Source organism: Sinohyriopsis cumingii, chromosome 3, assembly GCF_028554795.1.
Source record: "Sinohyriopsis cumingii isolate HCF-2022 chromosome 3, ASM2855479v2, whole genome shotgun sequence".
Lineage (NCBI taxonomy): Eukaryota > Metazoa > Mollusca > Bivalvia > Unionida > Unionidae > Sinohyriopsis > Sinohyriopsis cumingii.
The window spans coordinates 144,061,817-144,082,945 of NC_142963.1; the positions used below are offsets into that span (position 1 = coordinate 144,061,817).

The 21,129-nt window shown below is 37.7% G+C and overlaps 4 non-coding genes across 4 annotated transcripts; all 4 read left to right on the forward strand.

Moving 5' to 3' along the window:
* Positions 1-1,183: 1,183 nt before the first annotated feature.
* On the forward strand, positions 1,184-1,270 carry Trnay-gua (transfer RNA tyrosine (anticodon GUA)). The gene is given in 2 exon segments: positions 1,184-1,219; positions 1,235-1,270. It is a non-coding gene; the product is annotated as a tRNA-Tyr (tRNA).
* Positions 1,271-3,923: 2,653 nt separating this feature from the next.
* Trnay-gua (transfer RNA tyrosine (anticodon GUA)) lies at positions 3,924-4,011 on the forward strand. The gene is given in 2 exon segments: positions 3,924-3,960; positions 3,976-4,011. It is a non-coding gene; the product is annotated as a tRNA-Tyr (tRNA).
* Positions 4,012-11,831: 7,820 nt separating this feature from the next.
* Positions 11,832-11,919, forward strand: Trnay-gua (transfer RNA tyrosine (anticodon GUA)). Its single transcript is given in 2 exon segments — positions 11,832-11,868; positions 11,884-11,919. It is a non-coding gene; the product is annotated as a tRNA-Tyr (tRNA).
* A 3,528-nt stretch (positions 11,920-15,447) lies between these two features.
* Positions 15,448-15,535, forward strand: Trnay-gua (transfer RNA tyrosine (anticodon GUA)). The gene is given in 2 exon segments: positions 15,448-15,484; positions 15,500-15,535. It is a non-coding gene; the product is annotated as a tRNA-Tyr (tRNA).
* The last annotated feature ends 5,594 nt before the right edge of the window (positions 15,536-21,129 follow it).

The window sequence follows — 21,129 nt, forward strand, 5'->3', positions numbered from 1 at the left end:
CATTGCATGGCACTGAAAAACCCAGTGGCTATTTAAGGACCAATCAGTGACCCCTCAAAAAGGTATATGGACTCAGATTTGCTTTGGTCGGAATACCATTATTGGAAGTCATATACAGGTTCCTAAACTGGAGTTATTTAAGAAAGTTTCCAATACTCTGGAACTCTGCTCTGGAATAGTATTCCAGTTGAGATTAGAAATGCCCACTTTATTTCCTTCTTCCAAACCCAATATATCCAGTGGCTTCAGAGATGCAGCTTAAATAAATGAATTCCTTTGTATGAGGGCCTCAAGGTAGATTAGTTTTTAGCTAATTGTGTTACCCTCTTTAAATAAGGTCATTATTATTATTATTATTATTATTATTATAACTGCCATAAAGGACTAGGCACCATATGCATCCTTTCTATCACTGGTTCTCAATTCGTCGGATTCTTGGGGGAATATTGTTCGCAATATGTATCCTTTTCTTTGACCATGAGAATTGCCGTCTATTTGGTTTCCATCCAATGTATATGTCCATGTATTTATCTGGCACCACTAATGTCCAGTCAAATGTTCCAATTGTATGAACTCATTTATGACTTTGTTGAAGAGGATACATTTCCAATCAGTCCTCATTCCAACCGGAATAGAGCTTTCCAACTTGCAACACCCAGAATGAGTTTATCCAAGAGAATATGTCCTCCACTCTACTAGGAGTCTGTCTGAACGGATGATGCAAAGACATTGTGATGTCGCTTCATAGACATTGTGACAGATCCTGAGGTTATATAAACATATTGTAATACCTATTTTATATTATAATATAGATACACAGTCTAATAATGCCATTATACGACCCGGCCAGACTATCTGGCGCCCAAGTCAAGGTTAGATTCTGCCCCCCCCCCCCCCCGCGGAAAATATCAATTTCAAAATTTATAAAGAATAAATTTTTTAAAAATGCTCCCCCTGAAATCAGTGCCCTAGGCGGCTGCCTAGTTCGCCTATATGGTAGCGCCGGCCCTGCCATTTTAGCATTAGTCAGCGATGCAGAAGCAATCCATCAACTGTCAAACAGTGGTGTCAGCAGCCAAAATGATCGTTCTCGCGAGACAAGACAAGAAACATGCAATACGTAACATAACTCAGGAAATATTCTGAGGTATAATTAATATGACATATGTTGTTCTCATATGATCCCGTGATAGCTCAGTGGTAGAGCGGAGGACTGTAGAAAAAGTTGAAAGCTATCCTTAGGTCGCCGGTTCAAATCCGGCTCGCGGGATTTATTATTTTTTGTGGTTTGTAAATATCAAACCTGGAAACAAGGAATACTGGAATATACTAGAACAATATCGAATCGATAACCGAAAATTATTAAATGGATAACTAACTTAAGGCTCTCGGGCTTTCTTAACCATGCATCCTTTGTGTCTTTGGTTCTCTAATTGTCACGTTCTTGGAAATAGTGTTAGACACGTTGTATCTTCGCCTTTAATTATGAGAATTTTATCGACTTTTTACTTTGCATCCTGCACATATGTACATGTTTCTCTCAGCCACTAATAATGTCCAGTCAAACTTGTTCCATTATGTTGACACGTCGACAATGTGTTCTCATTTAATCAACTTTGAGACTTATCCCGACTTCGGTAGTTGAGAAATTGTGTGCCATATTAAAAAAAATACTATAATAAAACATCCCACACCCACCCACAAGAATACAACAACTAATCATTACAAAGCGGAGATTCCAAAAACATCATGTAACGGAACGACAACAGAATAATTTGACAGCTACTTAAATATAGTATAATACAAATAAAGTAGTCCACCTCTTGAACGGCTCCCCCGACCAGCGGCCACCCGCTTCTTACAACCAGAATCCCTTGTCACCGACGAGTTTGTATTCAAAAGTACCCTTCAAGAACGGCCACCCCTCTAACGCGACCAGCGGCCAGCATATTAGTACGAAAATGTAAATTGTTCCCCTCACGAGCGGCCACATTTCGGGGAACAAAGACCGAAAAATCATGTGACAACACATTTATCGCTTCCTTATCCAAGAAGGAATTTGGTCCAGTCTATACACGTTTCGTCTGCAAAATTGAATCGCATACAGTTAGCAACATCTGAATAAATCATTAGTAAAATTAACATGTGATCACATAAACGGATACGTATTATTTTAGAATAAAGTCGGTTATTCTACTCGATGATATCGGGTGAGGTGGGGAGAGGGGGGGGGGACTTGCCGAACAATTTTATGTAGAAAAGACTCAAATAAAAAAAAAATTATGTTGAAAAGAATGGAATAAACAACGTCATAACCAATAAGGAGGTTATTCAGCAGCAGTCTGAAAATGGAGCAAATGGAAAGTGAATTATGTATGTACCAAGATTTAAATGACGTTTTTGAATGGTTTTGCAATGTGCCTGACAACAATATCTGCTTGCATTTTACGCCTACGCCAAGAATAAGAACAATTAATGAATATTCAGTTGAAATAAGTCTATTATTATAACAAGAAGAATATTTTAATACTTAATTTTACTTTTAAACGAAGATATTAAATGAAGATATTAAATGTTTTCAAGTATGTAGCTTTCCTACTACGTACATTACATATACTTCTCACAACAAAATGTAGTACCCCTCTGGAAAGGCCACCCGTCTTATAATGTCACTTTCCCTGTGCAGAAGGGGTGGTCGTATAAGAAGGGGACCACTGTAATATTATAATATAGATACACAGTTTTAAGGTACCCATTATATTATAGGTTCACAGTTTAAGACCACGAGGGGACATTTATTTTATTTGATATCATGGGGCTACTTCGATATTTTCTAAAACAAAGTTAATCTAACGATGTAGTTTTTAATTTGACCGGCCATCCATTAATGCAGGTTATTTATCATTTGTTGAAATTCCAGCAACTGATACGGAATGAAATTACATAGGCAATTACTAATTAACTTAATAAAAAAATTATTCCACATTCATCAACTTGAAATGGCTATCTTTCTTTTTAATGGTTCGAAAATGTGGAGATAAAATTATTTTCAAATTTTATATATATATCTCGGGGTTTTCTTTTTGAGTTGTTATTTTATAATCAATCAGTAAGTATTGGCATGTATTTTCAAGCAATCAGAATGTTTCAGGAGTTAACAATGCACTGTGCAACAATGTTACAAGCAATTAGCACCAAATTTGCCAAAATCAATATTTGTTTTTGTCACCAAAATTAAAACGTATCACAATGTACATTAACGATATTTACTGCGGGCTCTGGGTTGCTCGGATCTTACCTTTCGGTCAATGGTGAAATCCAAGACTATCAGAATGCATAACGGCACTTCTTGCCAGAATTTGTCCAAACGTACAAATCGGCGAACAATTATTGCATTTTCTCCATTATGTCACAAACTGAACGAAGTGTGTCGAGCTGTTTTGAATATTGAACTATTCTTGATTAGGACTGGCTTAAGTTGGAAATTAGCAGACGCAATTAGGATAGACTAGCAGTGTTGGAACTACCGAGGGGTGCTGCCCCGTGTCTTCCCTTCTGTTATATTGTTACAAGTTAGAACCCCAATCCCTTGATTCATGGATGGATACTCCATATTTTCTTTGTAACGAGCCCCTGTAGTTATTATAGTTTCTATTTTGAAGCCAGTGTGTCAGTCTGATGTGTGCCGTTTCGTCGTCATCGTCCTTAAAGTGGTCCTAGACTTAACTGTAGTCGTCGCAGAAGTAATAATAATATATTCTAAGCGTATCGAAGAAATTATCAGTCCACTATATTCTAACAATACCAATCCATGACCTGTCACGCATAGGCGACAGCAGACGTAATGGTCACTCTCTATTGCCCCCAATCGAAATAGAAACAAATGATAAACACTGTAGTTCACTACAGTGTAATCGCCATATCCCGTGATAGCTCAGTTGGTAGAGCGGAGGACTGTAGAAAAAGAATATTGGTATCCTTAGGTCGCTGGTTCAAATCCGGCTCGCGGGATTACTTTTTGTGTTTCAGATGCAAATTATATTGACGTTTGAAACGATCGATTGCACGGTCCCTTATATATTCCCTTAACTAATGATAATGGAATAATATAGCATGAAGAATAAAACAAAACAAAGAAAGAAAGTATATATAAAAAACAAACTGGTCGGAGGTATGTTTTCAGATTTTTTATTTTTTTATTTTTTTACCGTATCTTCAGGAGTCTCAGTTTCGCTAGCCAAGGTTCCAGCACTCATATCTTCACCATGGCATATCGAGCAGATATTTATGTGCTTCCGGTCTGTGAATTTCATTTGATGCGGCGGCAAGCCACCGCATCCAATCAAAATTAAGTTGTTCAAATTTGAACGATGTTCCTACATGATCGAGAAAAGTGGAGCACACAACTTGAATGCACTGATAAATAAGGAATTTTCCAGTGCCGGTCCCTGCCTGCACAAATACCTTTCTCTCACATACACCTTTAATGGCTTCGCTCTTGTACATAGTCATATTTTCGATGTTAAACTTACAAAGTATCCTTTGTAGGTCAATTGCCACACAGTTTTTGGCCGATGTACATTGCATCACGCTAATGGTTAGTTGCCATTACATACCAAGGGAGGCAACACATGAAATCCATAGTTCTTGTAATAAGTTTTTTCTTGTCCTCCACAGTTTGAATACTGTCATTGATTTCCTTCCATGGAACCTGTTGTATCTCTACTGATGAAAGTCGTGGCCCGCTAGCCCGTTTTTATACCTCTGTTTGTTGGAGGCAATTAGTGTTACTTCCTGCACAAAACTGATTGTATCCCAGTGGCGAATCTAAATGGTTTAGTCACTAACTTGCACATCACAAACCGTTCTGAAGGTTCCTCTAGAACTAAGTTTACATTTTTATAAAATATTTTTGTAACCCTCTAACTCTTTCTCTGGATGGGTGGAAAGGCCATAGAAAGGTAAGGACAGTGCGGAGACCATTGAGTATGTTGCAAAAATAGCTGAATCTTTATAGATACATCGATACATTCGGAACTTAAGGCCACAAGAGAGGGGTTAGGAAGAAGAAAACATTGATGAGAAAGAACTTGTGCCAGTGAAGAGGTGGAAATGGAAAAATTGACAATTTGATGCGTTGGCCCTGATGTGAAATTTCATACTAACTTCTAAAAGAGACCTGACCAGAAAGAGAACGTAAGTGTCTCTTGGTCTTGACTTTTTATAATATGGATGGTGCATTTTGTTTTGATTGACAATGTATGAATTTGTGCTCTTTCACCTCTCTCTATCCCTCTGCATCACGTTTAGCTAGACTTTAAATTTGAATGGATGTTTTCCTTCACGCACGCACTTTAGGCATGCAAGTGGGCACAAACCAGCCAGTCTGTCCATCCATCATTTTGAGTCTGGAATGTTTCTAAAGTCACACACTGACGCCATAGAATGACGGGTTAAATGGGTTTTGCAGTGTCTGTGTCGGTGTGTGTGTTTGGTAGAGTTGGTCATTGTAGCTGAGGGCTTAGGTGCTTTCCGAAACAATTCGTCTTCACTCTGTGCTGATCGAATAATGGGTTATCTTCTTCCCTCTGTGTGCATAGTATAAATTGGGTTATTATTTCTCCTTAACTCTGTGTGCAAAGTATATATAATGGTTTATTTCTTCACTCTGTGTGGATAGTATCTATTTGTTGTTTTCTTCTTTCCTCTGTGTGGATAGTGTATATTGGGTTATTTTTTCTTCTTCCCTCTGTGTGCATAGTAGATATGAGGTTTGTTTTCTATTTCTCACTTCTGAGCGGATCGTAGATTTGGGGTTTGGTTTGTTTTCCTCTTCCCTGTTATGTGCGTTCACGTAAGTTTGTGTGATTAGTAGATATTGTGTTTGTGTGCGTTCACGTACGTTTGTGTGGATAGTAGATATTGTGTATGCGTTCGCGGACGTAAATGTGGCTAGTATATTTGGGTGTGTATGCCTTCACGTACATTTGTGTAGATATTAGATATTGTGTTTTTATGTGTTCATGTAAGCTTGTGTGGATTGTACATAAGGGGTTTGTATACGTTCACGTAAGTTTCTGTGGTTAGTAGATATTGTGTTTGTACGCGTTAGCGTACGTTTGTGTAGATAGTAGATATTGTGTATGCGTTCGCGTACGTAAATGTGGCTAGTATATTTGGGTGTGTATGCCTTCACGTACATTTGTGTAGATATTAGATATTGTGTTTGTATGTGTTCACGTACGTTTCTGTGGATTGTGCATCTGAGGTTTGTATTCGTTCACGTAAGTTTCTGTGCTTAGTAGATATTGTGTTTGTATGCTTTCGGGTCAGTTTGTGTGGATAGTAGATATTGTGTTTGTATGCGTTCGCGTACGTTTGTGTGGATAGTATATTTGGGGTTTGTATGCGTTCGCTTACGTTTGTGTGGATAGTATATTTGGGGTTTGAATACGTTCACGTACGTTCGTGTGGATAGTAGATAATTTGTTTGTATGCGTTCGCGAACGTTTGTGTGGATAGTATATTTGACTTTCTTTCTCATATTCCCTCTGTGTCGATAGTGTATTTGGGTTTTTGTTTTTCTACATCCTTCTGTGTGGATAGTTTATATGGCTTTTTTTTCCTCTTCTCTGTGTGGAGATATATTTTGGGAGTTGTTTTTTCTCCTTCCCGTTTGTGGATAGTATATTTTCGGCTTGTTTTCTTTACTTTAGTGTGAATAGTAGAGTGTGTGTTTTTTATGCGTTTGCGTACGTTTGTGTGGATATTATAGTGCTTCTATTCGTTTGCGTACATTTGTGTAGATAGTAGAGTCTGTGTTTTCTATGCGTTTGCGTACGTTTGTGTGGATATTATAGTGTTTGTATGCGTTCGCGTACGTTTGTGTGGATAGTATATTTGGGGTTTGTATGCGTTCACGTACGTTTGTGTCGATTGTAGATAGTATATTTGTTTTTTTCTTCATCTTCCTTCTGTGTGGATGGTTGTTGTTGTTGTGGGGTTTAACGCCATTTTTTAGCACACGATAGGCTATGCATGGCGGCCAGTATTAATGGTGGAGGAAGAATCCGGAAAACCCCCGGGAAGAACCACCGACCCACGACAAGCTACTGGCAAGATTTCTCACATACCCACATTGGCCGAATCCTAGACTCGAACCTACGCAGAGAGAGGTGAGATGTCAGTGATCCGTAACGGAGAGCGCTTTAGACCAATCGGCCACTCGGCCCCACCCCCACCCCCGTGTGGATGGCATAGTTTGGGTTTGTGTTTCTTCTTCCCTTTGTGTAGTGTGTGTGTTCGAGCGCACTCATACGTTTGTGGATGTATGTTTTTGTATGCAGGCGTGCGTTTGGTTTGTGTGTTTGCTTTTATGTGTATGCGTGCGCCCGTACGTTTGTTTGTGTGTGTGTGTGTATTTGTCTTTGTCTTTCCCTATAAAACTCCCTTCATATCTATCAAATTTATTTTACCTACCTACCTACCTAGCTACCTACAGTAGCGCACATTCAGGTCAGCCTCTAGCAACACTGTTGCCATTATTCCCCTAGTGTCCAGTACAGTGACAGCATTGAAGCTGAAATTTTGGAAACTATAAATATAGACTTGGGTTTTTCCACAGAGTATACAACCCCAATATTCCCATGTTCGATTCCCGATGACACCAAAATGGTTCATTCAATCTCCCTATGTTCAATTCCCATTCACGCTATAGTAGCCCATTCATATTCACCATGATAAATTCCCCTTGACGATATAGTGACCCACGACCTTTCAATAACCATTGACGCTATAGTGGCCCACGACATTTTAAAGGATATGTCAAGAGAGCTGATTAAAGAAGAAAAGGAGGAGAAGGAAAATGAAGAAGACATACAGAAGATGAGAGATAGGAATAATTAAATAGAAAAGAAAGAAAAAATTAAAGAAAGAACGAGAAAGACAAGAAACAAAAACAGGAGGAGGAAAAAATGAAAAAAGAAGAACACAACAGCGATTACAATACTAAGAAAATGGTGGAGTAAAAGAAGAAACTAAAAAAGAAGACAAAAACGATTTGCTGTCTTGCCTAAATATTTGTTGTCGATTTTATAGTTAAGGTATGATATATTGATGTTCATCAATCTATGTATATATTATATATGTCTATATCTATATGTCTACTGTATTTCTCTCTCTGTCTGTCTGTCTGTCTGTCTGTCTGTCTGTCTCTCTCTCTCTCTCTCGATTAGTGCGTATTGAGGTTACATCCTTGCCACATTGGTGTCAGTCCGTAAACAGCCCCAGGGTGATCTGAAAAACCTTGTCCATAAACATCCCCAAGGGGATTTGTAATGTATTTTCCCGCTGTCCGTAAACAGTCGCAATACACTACTGACGTGGTAGCTGAGTTGTCAATGCGTTTGACTCGTAAGCCAATAGCTGTGGGTTCGTTACCCACCCAGGCCAGCCCGAATCGACTTCCTACGTGTGTTCGTGTGACGGACACTTACCGACATTTCTTCAACATGATATAGCGAACAGTGTATTAAACGCGACATTCGTCTTCGTTGTCGTAGCAATATATTTAACGCCTATTCAACAAACCGTATATGTGTATCAGGCAGTGATGCAATACAAATCCATCCATTGTTAGAAAAAGCAAGACACGAGCATTAAGTACTATATTTTAAGAAATGATTTGTGATATACTTTTGTAATAGGTTCACGTGATAGCTCAGTTGGCAGAGCACATGACGATAAAGGAGGTTGATGGCTAACCTTAGGTCATTGGTTCGAATGCGGCTCGCGGGAGCTACGTTTTAATTCTTTAAAGTCTGGCTATATTCATCTGGGAAGCAATCGATTCTTTGGAAGCAGAAAATATTGAAATAATGTTGAATCGATTATTGAATAGTTTTGAATATAATATGAAATAGACAATTAAATGTAACTGGTTAGATAATAGTCTATAATTTCATGGATAATTGAATGAATGGGTAATTGAATTAATGTGGCACGTTATGGCTTTTTCTATTCAGGACAATGGAGTATCGATAACTTCCTTCGTTCATTGATCGCTCTTCCTTGATTCATTTGTGGCGTTTTCCCATCATTGTCGAGGAATGAAAAATAGTATTGTTGGCTATTTCTCTTTTTACACATCATTAGAATCAGCACAAATTGTCAAAGAAGAAAACTACGAACGCTTCATAATGTATTTATGGGAAGGCGTCAAAGGTTAAGGTCATTATTAATGACATTTTCACTAGTTATCATGGATGAAATTTTTCTACCAATCTTCCAATTATCGTGCCAATTATTGTTATTGTGTAAAGATGCTTTAATAATAAGAATGTTTTCCCCAGTTATTATTTATGTAAGGGTATTTGTGTAAAGTATTATTTAGGTCAGTTGTTTCCATCATGTCTCAATTATTCGTGGGACTGGTCTCAGAGAGAGAGAGAGAGAGAGAGAGAGAGAGAGAGAGAGAGTAGTATTATTACGGCCTAAGCTTCCGGATGGGTCATTCCTTGCGATTTCGATGGTTACATTGCTGGTGTTCAAGGTAAAGGGTTCGAAGTGCAAGAGAAAGTCGGAATTCTATAGTACACTTTTTTATTGAATTAAAGTAGAGCTCAGTATGGAGAATTACTCGTTAAAATCAAAATATAGATATTCTATTTTGATACTCATACAAAGCTGACCAATCTCATTCGGTTCTGAAATGTATGTCTTTTTAATCTATGGCGTAAAAATCAAAGATATTCAAAATATATTTACAATAGTAGTAATACCAGAATCATTAGTCGTAATGACAAGTGATTAAAAGCTTTACCTTAAATACCGAAATATCACGTTTTGTAACATTAAACCCTTGAGGTTTTAATCGTTTTCGCATGAAATTCGAGTAGGAAACACATTTTGAAAGCTTTTTCTGAATGCATGCTAAGACATCAACTTCCAGGTGATTTTCCAATAACCTACTGCCTAGTTGTGTTAGATTATTTGGTATCATTGTAGAGGTACATCTGACTACCTTTCTATAATACCACCACTTTAGTGTATCATGCATGACCTTAACGCTACAAAGCTCGGAAGTAGGCTACTACCTCCTGCCACGTTAACTCGTCGCCAGGGTTTAATGTGTTAAAGGTATTTTGTTTCTAAACTAGCAATCAAAGAGCATGAAGTTTTCAGGAAGCCTTTTGGTAAGAATAATCTACCATTACAATTCATAATAAAGTACAAACAATATATAAAACATTATAGTTCACACTTTATATTATAGTATAACAAAAATGAATGCTTCAAGAAAGAATAAAATACTTTCCAGCTTTGTTTTCCAAAAACATATAAATGCTTTCTGGCACTAAGAGGATGTCTTTAGACTGTAATGAGATACATTTCATTTATCTTACCTGCAAGATGATGTCTAATTTCATATGCTTTATAGCGTTTTGACCAAGCTCTTTTCTTATAAGCTCTTTGCTTATACACACACACACACACACACACACACATTTTCAAGGCTGCAATAACAAGGCACATAGTTTTAACCCTTCAAGCAAGATTCGTTTTCCGGAGATATGGAAAGTTACGAGACTTGTTTTATCACGAATTCCGTTTTTCCAAAACAGTGTTCCCGTCAAAGGTAGCGCCCTCTGGTATATGTCTTCATCCTATATATGTTGTGGAGCGATTTGCTGACGTAAGCTTATTAACCCTAACCTTGTCGTCATGAAACTCTCCTGCTCACCTAGCTTGTAGTACAGTATGAATCACTAATATTTTTCTAGAATGTGAATTTCAGTACTGTTGAAGTAATACAAATTCAGATTCATTCAAAATCATACAAATTTAACTGTTAACAATACGAATGACATTTTGTGCAAATTCCCTCAAAATTCAATCGTAACACGAGAATTGATTGCAATTCGACTTACAATTGATGAAATGTTTAAAGAGTTAAACTGCACGATGATATTACGTTATGCTCGTTGCAGACTGTTATACAGTACTAACAAGCTTCCTTGCAAAATAGATTCATCGCATTCCGTTAATATAATAACTATTGCATGGCACTGAAAAACCCAATGGCAATTTAAGGACCAATCAGTGACCTTTCAAAAAGGCTTATGGACTCCAGATTTGCTTCGGTCCAAATACCATTATTGGGAGTCATATACAGCTTTATAAACTGCCATAAAGCACTAGGCACCATATGCATCCTTTGTGTCACTGGTTTTCAATTTGTCGGATTCTTGGGGGAATATTGTTCGACAATATGTATCCTCTTCTTTGACCATGAGAATTACCGCCCATTTGCTTTCCATCCAACGTATATCTTCGTGTTTTTATCAGGCACCACTAATGTCCAGTCAAATGTTCCAATTGTATGAACTCCTTTATGACTTTGTTAAAGAGGATGCATTTCCAATCAGTCCTCATTCCAACCGGAATAGAGATTTCCAACTTGCAACACCCAGAATGAGTTCATCCAAGAGAATATGTCATCCACTCTACTAGGAGTCTCTCTGAACGGTTGATGCAAAGACATTGTAATGGCGCTTCATGGACACTGTGACAGATCATGAGTTTATTTATACAGATTGTAATACATATTTTGTATTATAATATAGATACGCAGTCTAATAATGCCATTATACGGCAATGCATTTTTAGGATTAGTCAGCGATGCAGAACCAATCCATCAACTGTCAAACAGTTGTGTCACCAGCCAACAATGATCGTTCTCGCGAGACAAGACAAGAAACATGCAATACGTAACATAACTCAGGAAATAGTATGAGGTATAATTCATATGACATATGTTGTTCTCATATGATCCCGTGATAGCTCAGTTGGTAGAGCGGAGGACTGTAGAAAAAGTTGAAAGCTATCCTTAGGTCGCCGGTTCAAATCCGGCTCGCGGGATTTACGTTTTTTGTAGTTTTTAAATATCAAACCTGGAAACAAGGAATACTGGAATATACTAGAACAATATTGAATCGATAACCGAAAATTATTAAATGGATAACTAACTTAAGGATCTCGGTCTTTCTTAAATATGCATCGTATGTGTCTTTGGTTCTCTAATTGTCACGTTCTTGGAAATAGTGTTAGACACGTTGTATCTTCGCATTTAATTATGAGAATTTTGTCGCCTATTTACTTTGCATCCTGCACATATCTACATGTTTCTCTCAGCCACTAATAATGTCCAGTCAAACTTGTTCCATTATGTTGACACGTCGACAATGTGTTCTCATTTAATCAACTTTGAGACTTATCCCGACTTCCATAGTTGAGAAATTTTATGCCATTTTAAAAAGACTATAACAAAACCACCTCCACCTACCCACCCACAAAAATGCAGCAAATAATCAGTACGAAGCGGAGATTTCAAAAACATCATGTCAAGGAACGACAACAGAATAGTTTGACAGCTATTTAAATATAGTATAATACAATTAAAGTAGTCCACCTCTTGAACGGCTCCCCCTGACCAGCGGCCATCCGGCTCTTACAGCCATAATCCCTTGTCACCGACGAATTTGTATTCGAAAATACCCTTCAAGAACGGCCACCCCTCTAAAGCGACCAGCGGCCAACATATTAGTACAAAAACGTAAAATGTTCCCCTCAGGAGCTACCACATTTTTTTTTCTTCAAATGTATCCAAAACCAATAATTAATTCATATCGTGAGGTAAGGTAAGTAATCAGATTAACTCTGTCGTTGATACATGTCTCCCAATGTTAAGTTTCCGTTGCTGAAAGAAGTCTTGAATAAAGTACATGTAACAGTAAGTTTAATATTATATTATTGTCTATAAAAGCCGATATTTAATGGAAATGGGCTCAAAAATGTTATGATAGAATTTTGGTATTCGCACATCTGTCGACTTTTTATCTTCGATGATTACAACCGGACGTAATTGTCAAGATCATCACAAGGTAAGCATAGGCTAAAATTATATTTTGTGCATTAACACACACCCCACACACACATTGAGATTAACCTTGGCCTTGAAAAAAAAAAACGGGTAACAAAGACCGAAAAATCACGTGACAACACATTTATCGCTTCCTTTTAGAAGAAGGCATTTCGTCCACTCGACAAAAGTTTCGTCTGCAAAATTAAATCGCATACAGTTAGCAACATCTGAATAAATCATTAGTAAACATTAACATGTCATCACATAAACGGATACGTATTATTTTAGAACAAAGTCGGTTATTCTACTCGATGATATCAGGTCAGGTGTGGAGGGAGGACTTGCCGAACAATTTTATGTAGAAAAGACTCAAATAAAAAAAAAATTACGTTGAAAAGAAAGGAATAAACAATATCATAACCGATAATGAGGTCATTCAGCAGCAGTGAGAAAATGGAGCAAATGGAAAGATAATTATGTATGTACCAAGATTTAAATGACGTTTTTGAATGGTTTTGCAATGTGCCTGACAACAATATCTGCTTGCATTTTACGCCTACGCCAAGAATAAGAACAATTAATGTATATTCAGTTGAAATAAGTCTATTATTATAACAATAAGAACATTTTAATACCTAATTTTACTTTTAAACGAAGATATTAAATGAAGATATTAAATGCTTTGAAGTATGTAGCTGTCCTACTACGTACATTACATATACTTCTCACAACAAAATGTAGTACCCCTCTGGAAAGGCCACCCGTCTTATAATGTCACTTTCCCTGTGCAGAAGGGGTGGTCGTATAAGAAGGGGACCACTGTAATATTATAATATAGATGCACAGTTTTAAGATACCCATTATATTATAGGTTCACAGTTTAAGACCACGAGGGGACATTTTTTTTATTTGATATCTTGGGGCTGCTTCGATATTTTCTAAAACAAAGTTAATCTAACGATGTAGTTTTTATTTTGACCGGCCATCCATCAATGAGGGCTTTTTATCATTTGTTGAAATTCCAGCAACTGATACGGAATGAAATTACATAGGCAATTACTAATTAACTTAATAAAAAAATTATTCCACATTCATCAACTTGAAATGGCTATCTTTCTTTTTAATGGTTCGAAAATGTGGAGATATAATTATTTTGAAATTATATATATATATATATATATATATATATATATATATATATCTGAGTGTGTGGGGGGGGCATATATCAATGCTTTTCTGTTATAAAAAAAAAACACTATTAAGAAGCATATGAGCCATTTAAAGTTAACCTTACCTGACAATAAAGCTTACCTGTCAAATTACAGACCTTCATCAATCTTCCGTACAAATTCCTAACCGTTTGGAAAACACTTTGCTCCCCCTTCTCTTCGTCATCTTAATGAATAACAACTTTACGCGCAACTCGATCAGACTTCCGATCACATCTCGTCAAATTGCTTTCATCAAGCTTGTAAAGGAATTAATACACTTAGACGATAACGGCAGTATTATCTGGCATTGCCTTTGCAAACATGACAATGTCTATAAAATGTTTATACGATTCGAAGTAAAGCTACTGGAATATCATAAAATGTGTAGTTGTATATTATTTTACTGATCAATGAATGTTAATGAAAGAATAATTTTGGGAAAGTTATGGTCTCGGGGTTTCATTTTTGAGTTGTTATTTTATAATCAATTAATAAGTATTGACATGTATTTTCAAGCAATCAGAATGTTTCAGGAGTTAACAATGCACTGTGCAACAATGTTACAAGCAATTAGCACCAAATTTGCCAAAATCAATATTTGTTTTGTCACCAAAATTAAAACGCACCACAATGTACATTAAAGATATTTACTGCGGGCTTTTGGGTTGTTCGGATCTTACCTTTCGGTCAATGGTGAAATCCAAGACTATCAGAATGCATAACGGCACTTCTTGCCTGCATTTGTCCAAACGTACAAATCGGCGAACAATTATTGCATTTTCTCCATTATGTCACAGACTGAACGAAGTGTGTCGAGCTGTTTTGAATATTGAACTATTCTTGATTAGGACTGGCTTAAGTTAGAAATTAGCAGACGCAATTAGGATAGACTAGCAGTGTTGGAACTAGCGAGGGTGCGGCCCCGTGTCTTCGCTTGTGTTATATTGTTACAAGTTAGAATCCCAATCCCTTGATTCATGGATGGATACTCCAGATTTTCTTTGTAACGAGCCCCTGTAGTTATTATAGTTTCTATTTTGAAGCCAATGTGTCAGTCCGATGTGTGCCGTTTGGACGTCATCGTCGTCATCGTCCTTAAAGTGGTCCTAGACTTTAATGTCGTCGTCCCGGAAGTAATATTAATATATTCTAAGCGTATCGAAGAAATTATCAGTCCACTATATTGCAACCAATACCAATCCATGAACTGTCAGGCATAGGCGACAGGAGATGTAATGGTCACTCTCTATTGCCCCCAACCGAAATAGAAACAAATAATAAACACTGTAGATCACGACAGTGTAATCGCCATATCCCGTGATAGCTCAGTTGGTAGAGCGGAGGACTGTAGAGAAGAAATATTGCTATCCTTAGGTCGCTGGTTCAAATCCGGCTCGCGGGATTACATTTTGTGTTTCAGATGCAAATTATATTGACGTTTGAAACAATCGATTGTACGGTCCCTTATATATTCCCTTAACTAATGATAATGGAATAATATAGTATGAAGAATAAAACAAAACAAAGAAAGAAAGTATATATAAAAAACAAACTGGTCGGAGGTATGTTTTCAGATTTTTTATTTTTTTATTTTTTTACCGCACCTTCAGGAGTCTCAGTTTCGCTAGCCATGGTTCCAGCACTCATATCTTCACCATGGCATATCGAGCAGATATTTATGTGCTTCCGGTCTGTGAATTTCATTTGATGCGGCGGCAAGCCACCGCATCCAATCAAAATTAAGCTGTTCAAATTTGAACGATGTTCCTACATGATCGAGAGAAGTGGGGCACACAACCTGAATGCACTGATAAATAAGGAATTTTCCAGTGCCGGTCCCTGCCTGCACAAATACCTTTCACTCACATACACCTGTAATGGCTTCGCTCTTGTACATAGTCATATTTTCGATGTTAAAGTTACAAAGTATCCTTTGTAGGTCAATTGCCACACAGTTTTTGGCCGATGTACATTGCATCACGCTAATGGTTAGTTGCCATTACATACCAAGGGAGGCAACACATGAAATCCATGGTTCTTGTAATAAGTTTTTGTAGTCCTCCACAGTTTGAACACTGTCATTGATTTCCTTCCATGGAACCTGTTGTATCTCTACTGATAAAAGTCGTGGCCCGCTAGCCCGTTTTTATACCTCTGTTTGCTGGAGGCAATTAGTGTTACTTCCTGCACAAAACTGATTGTATCCCAGTGGCGAATCTAAATGGTTTAGTCACTAACTTGCACATCACAAATCGTTCTGAAGGTTCCTCTAGAACTAAGTGTACATTTAAAAAAAAATATTTTTGTAACCCTCTAACTCTTTCTCTGGATGGGTGGAAAGGCCATAGGAAGGTAAGGACAGTGCGGAGACCATTGAGTATGTTGCAAAATAGCGGAATCTTTATAGATACATCGATACATTCGGAACTTCAGGCCACAAGAGAGGGATTAGGAAGAAGAAAACATTGATGAGAAAGAACTTGTGCCAGTGAAGAGGTGGAAATGGAAAAATTGACAATTTGATGCGTTGGCCCTGATGTGAAATTTCATACTAACTTCTAAAAGAGACCTGACCAGAAAGAGAACGTTAGTGTCTCTTGGTCTTGACTTTTTATAATAAGGATGGTGTATTTTGTTTTGATTGACAATATATGAATTTGTGCTCTTTCACCTCTCTCTATCCCTCTGCATCACGTTTAGCTAGACTTTAAATTTGAATGGATGTTTTCCTTCACGCACGCACTTTAGGCATGCAAGTGGGCACAAACCAGCCAGTCTGTCCATCCATCATTTTGAGTCTGGAATGTTTCTAAAGTCACACACTGACGCCATAGAATAACGGGTTAAATGGGTTTTGCAGTGTCTGTGTCGGTGTGTGTGTTTAGTAGAGTTGGTCATTGTAGCTGAGGGCTTAGGTGCTTTCCGAAACAATTCGTCTTCACTCTGTGCTGATCGAATAATGGGTTATCTTCTTCCCTCTGTGTGCATAGTATATATTGGGTTATTATTTCTCCTTCACTCTGTGTGCAAAGTATATACAATGGTTTATTTCTTCACTCTGTGTGGATAGTATCTATTTGTTGTTTTGGATAGTGTATATTGGGTTATTTTTTCTTCTTCCCTCTGTGTGCATAGTAGATATGAGGTTTGTTTTCTATTTCTCACTTCTGAGCGGATGGTAGATTTGGGGTTTGATTTGTTTTCCTCTTCCCTGTGTGGATTGTAGATATTGTGTTTGTAAGGGTTCACGTAAGTTTGTGCGGATTGTACATCTGGGGATTATGTGCGTTCACGTAAGTTTGTGTGATTAGTAGATATTGTGTTTGTATGCGTTCACGTACGTTTGTGTGGATAGTAGATATTGTGTATGCGTTTCGCGGACGTAAATGTGGCTAGTATATTTGGGTGTGTATGCCTTCACGTACATTGTGTAGATATTAGATATTGTGTTTTTATGTGTTCATGTAAGCTTGTGTGGATTGTACATAAGGGGTTTGTATACGTTCACGTAAGTTTGTGTGGTTAGTAGATATTGTGTTTGTACGCGTTCGCGCACGTTTGTGTGGATAGTAGATATTGTGTTTGTATGCGTTCGCGTACGTTTGTGTGGATAGTATATTTGGGGTTTGTATGCGTTCGCTTACGTTTGTGTGGATAGTATATTTGGGGTTTGAATACGTTCACGTACGTTTGTGTGGATAGTAGATAATTTGTTTGTATGCGTTCGCGAACGTTTGTGTGGATAGTATATTTGACTTTCTTTCTCATATTCCCTCTGTGTCGATAGTGTATTTGGGTTTTTGTTTTTCTACATCCTTCTGTGTGGATAGTCTATATGGTTTTTTTTTCCTCTTCTCTGTGTGGAGATATATTTTGGGAGTTGTTTTTTCTCCTTCCCGTTTGTGGATAGTATATTTTCGGCTTGTTTTCTTTACTTTAGTGTGAATAGTAGAGTGTGTGTTTTCTATGCGTTTGAGTACGTTTGTGTGGATATTATAGTGCTTCTATTCGTTTGCGTACATTTGTGTAGATAGTAGAGTCTGTGTTTTCTATGCGTTTGCGTACGTTTGTGTGGATATTATAGTGTTTGTGTGCGTTCGCGTACGTTTGTGTGGATAGTATATTTGGGGTTTGTATGCGTTCACGTACGTTTGTGTGGATAGTAGATAGTATATTTGTTTTTTTCTTCATCTTCCTTCTGTGTGGATGGTTGTTGTTGTTGTGGGGTTTAACGCCATTTTTCAGCACACGATAGGCTATGCATGGCGGCCAGTATTAATGGTGGAGGAAGAATCCGGAAAACCCCCGGGAAGAACCACCGACCCACGACAAGCTACTGGCAAGATTTCTCACATACCCACATTGGCCGAATCCTAGACTCGGACCTACGCAGAGAGAGGTGAGATGTCAGTGATCCGTAACGGAGAGCGCTTTAGACCACTCGGCCACTCGGCCCCAACAACACCCCCGTGTGGATGGCATATTTTGGGTTTGTGTTTCTTCTTCCCTTTGTGTAGTGTGTGTGTTCGAGCGCACTCATACGTTTGTGGATGTATGTTTTTGTATGCAGGCGTGCGTTTGGTTTGTGTGTTTGCTTTTATGTGTATGCGTGCGCCCGTACGTTTGTTTGTGTGTGTGTGTGTGTATTTGTCTTTGTCTTTCCCTATAAAACTCCCTTCATATCTATCAAATTTATTTTACCTACCTACCTACCTACAGTAACGCATATTCAGGTCAGCCTCTAGCAACACTGTTGCCATTATTCCCCTAGTGTCCAGTAGAGTGACAGCATTGAAGCTGGAATTTTGGAAATTATAAATATAGACTTGGGGTTTTCCACAGGTTGTAGCTATAGATAGATACTAGGATTTTTAAACAGGAACGTCATACAAGTTGAGGCTAGAAATAAGGGGTTTTTTCAAAGAAATTTCCCACCAGTTGTAGCTATACATTTTAAGCTAACACATAACGAGTATACAACCCCAATATTCCCATGTTTGATTCCCGATGACACCAAAATGGTTCATTCAATCTCCCTATGTTCAATTCCCATTCACGCTATAGTAGCCCATTCATATTCACCATGATAAATTCCCCTTGACGATATAGTGACCCACGACCTTTCAATAACCATTGACGCTATAGTGGCCCACGACATTTTTAAGGATATGTTAAGAGAGCTGATTAAAGAAGAAAAGGAGGAGAAGGAAAATGAAGAAGACATACAGAAGATGAGAGATAGGAATAATTAAATAGAAAAGAAAGAAAAAATTAAAGAAAGAACGAGAAAGACAAGAAACAAAAACAGGAGGAGGAAAAAATGAAAAAAGAAGAACACAACAGCGACTACAATACTAAGAAAATGGTGGAGTAAAAGAAGAAACTAAAAAAGAAGACAAAAACGATTTGCTGTCTTGCCTAAATATTTGTTGTCGATTTTATAGTTAAGGTATGATATATTGATGTTCATCAATCTATGTATATATTATATATGTCTATATCTATATGTCTACTGTATTTCTCTCTCTCTCTCTCTCTCTCTCTCTCTCTCTGTCTGTCTGTCTGTCTCTCTCTCTCTCTCGATTAGTGCGTATTGAGGTTACATCCTTGCCACATTGGTGTCAGTCCGTAAACAGCCCCAGGGTGATCTGAAAAACCTTGTCCATAAACATCCCCAAGGGGATTTGTAATGTATTTTCCCGCTGTCCGTAAACAGTCGCAATACACTACTGACGTGGTAGCTGAGTTGTCAATGCGTTTGACTCGTAAGCCAATAGCTGTGGGTTCGTTACCCACCCAGGCCAGCCCGAATCGACTTCCTACGTGTGTTCGTGGGACAGACACTTACCGACATTTCTTCAGCATGATATAGCGAACAGTGTATTAAAGGCGACATTCGTCTTCGTTGTCGTAGCAATATATTTAACGCCTATTCAACAAACCGTATATGTGTATCAAGCAGTGGTGCAATACAAATCCATCCATTGTTAGAAAAAGCAAGACCCGAGCATTAAGTACTATATTTTAAGAAATGATTTGTGATATACTTTTGTAATAGGCTCACGTGATAGCTCAGTTGGTAGAGCACATGACGATAAAGGAGGTTGATGGCTAACCTTAGGTCATTGGTTCGAATGCGGCTCGCGGGAGCTACGTTTTAATTCTTTAAAGTCTGGTTATATTCATCTGGGAAGCAATCGATTCTTTGGAAGCAGAAAATATTGAAATAATGTTGAATCGATTATTGAATAGTTTTGAATATAATATGAAATAGATAATTAAATGTAACTGGTTAGATAATAGTCTGTAATTTAATGCATAATTGAATGAATGGGTAATTGAATTAATGTGGCACGTTATGGCTTTTTCTATTCAGGACAATGGAGTATCGATAACTTCCTTCGTTCATTGATCGCTCTTCCTTGATTCATTTGTGGCGTTTTCCCATCATTGTCGAGGAATGAAAAATAGTATTGTTGGCTATTTCTCTTTTTACACATCATTAGAATCAGCACAAATTGTCAAAGAAGAAAACTACGAACGCTTCATAATGTATTTATGGGAAGGCGTCAAAGGTTAAGGTCATTATTAATGACATTTTCACTAGTTATCATGGATGAAATTTTTCTACCAATCTTCCAATTATCGTGCCAATTATTGTTATTGTGTAAAGATGCTTTAATAATAAGAATGTTTTCCACAGTTATTATTTATGTAAGGGTATTTGTGTAAAGCATTATTTAGGTCAGTTATTTCCCTCATGTCTCAATTATTCGTGGGACTGCTCTCAGAGAGAGAGAGAGAGAGAGAGAGGGAGAGAGAGAGAGAGAGAGAGTAGTATTATTACGGCCTAATCTTCCGGATGGGTCATTCCTTGGAATTTCGATGGTTACATTGCTGGTGTTCAAGGTAAAGGGTTCGAAGTGCAAGAGAAAGTCAGAATTCTATAGTACATCATGCATGACCTTAACGCTACAAAGCTCGGAAGTAGGCTAC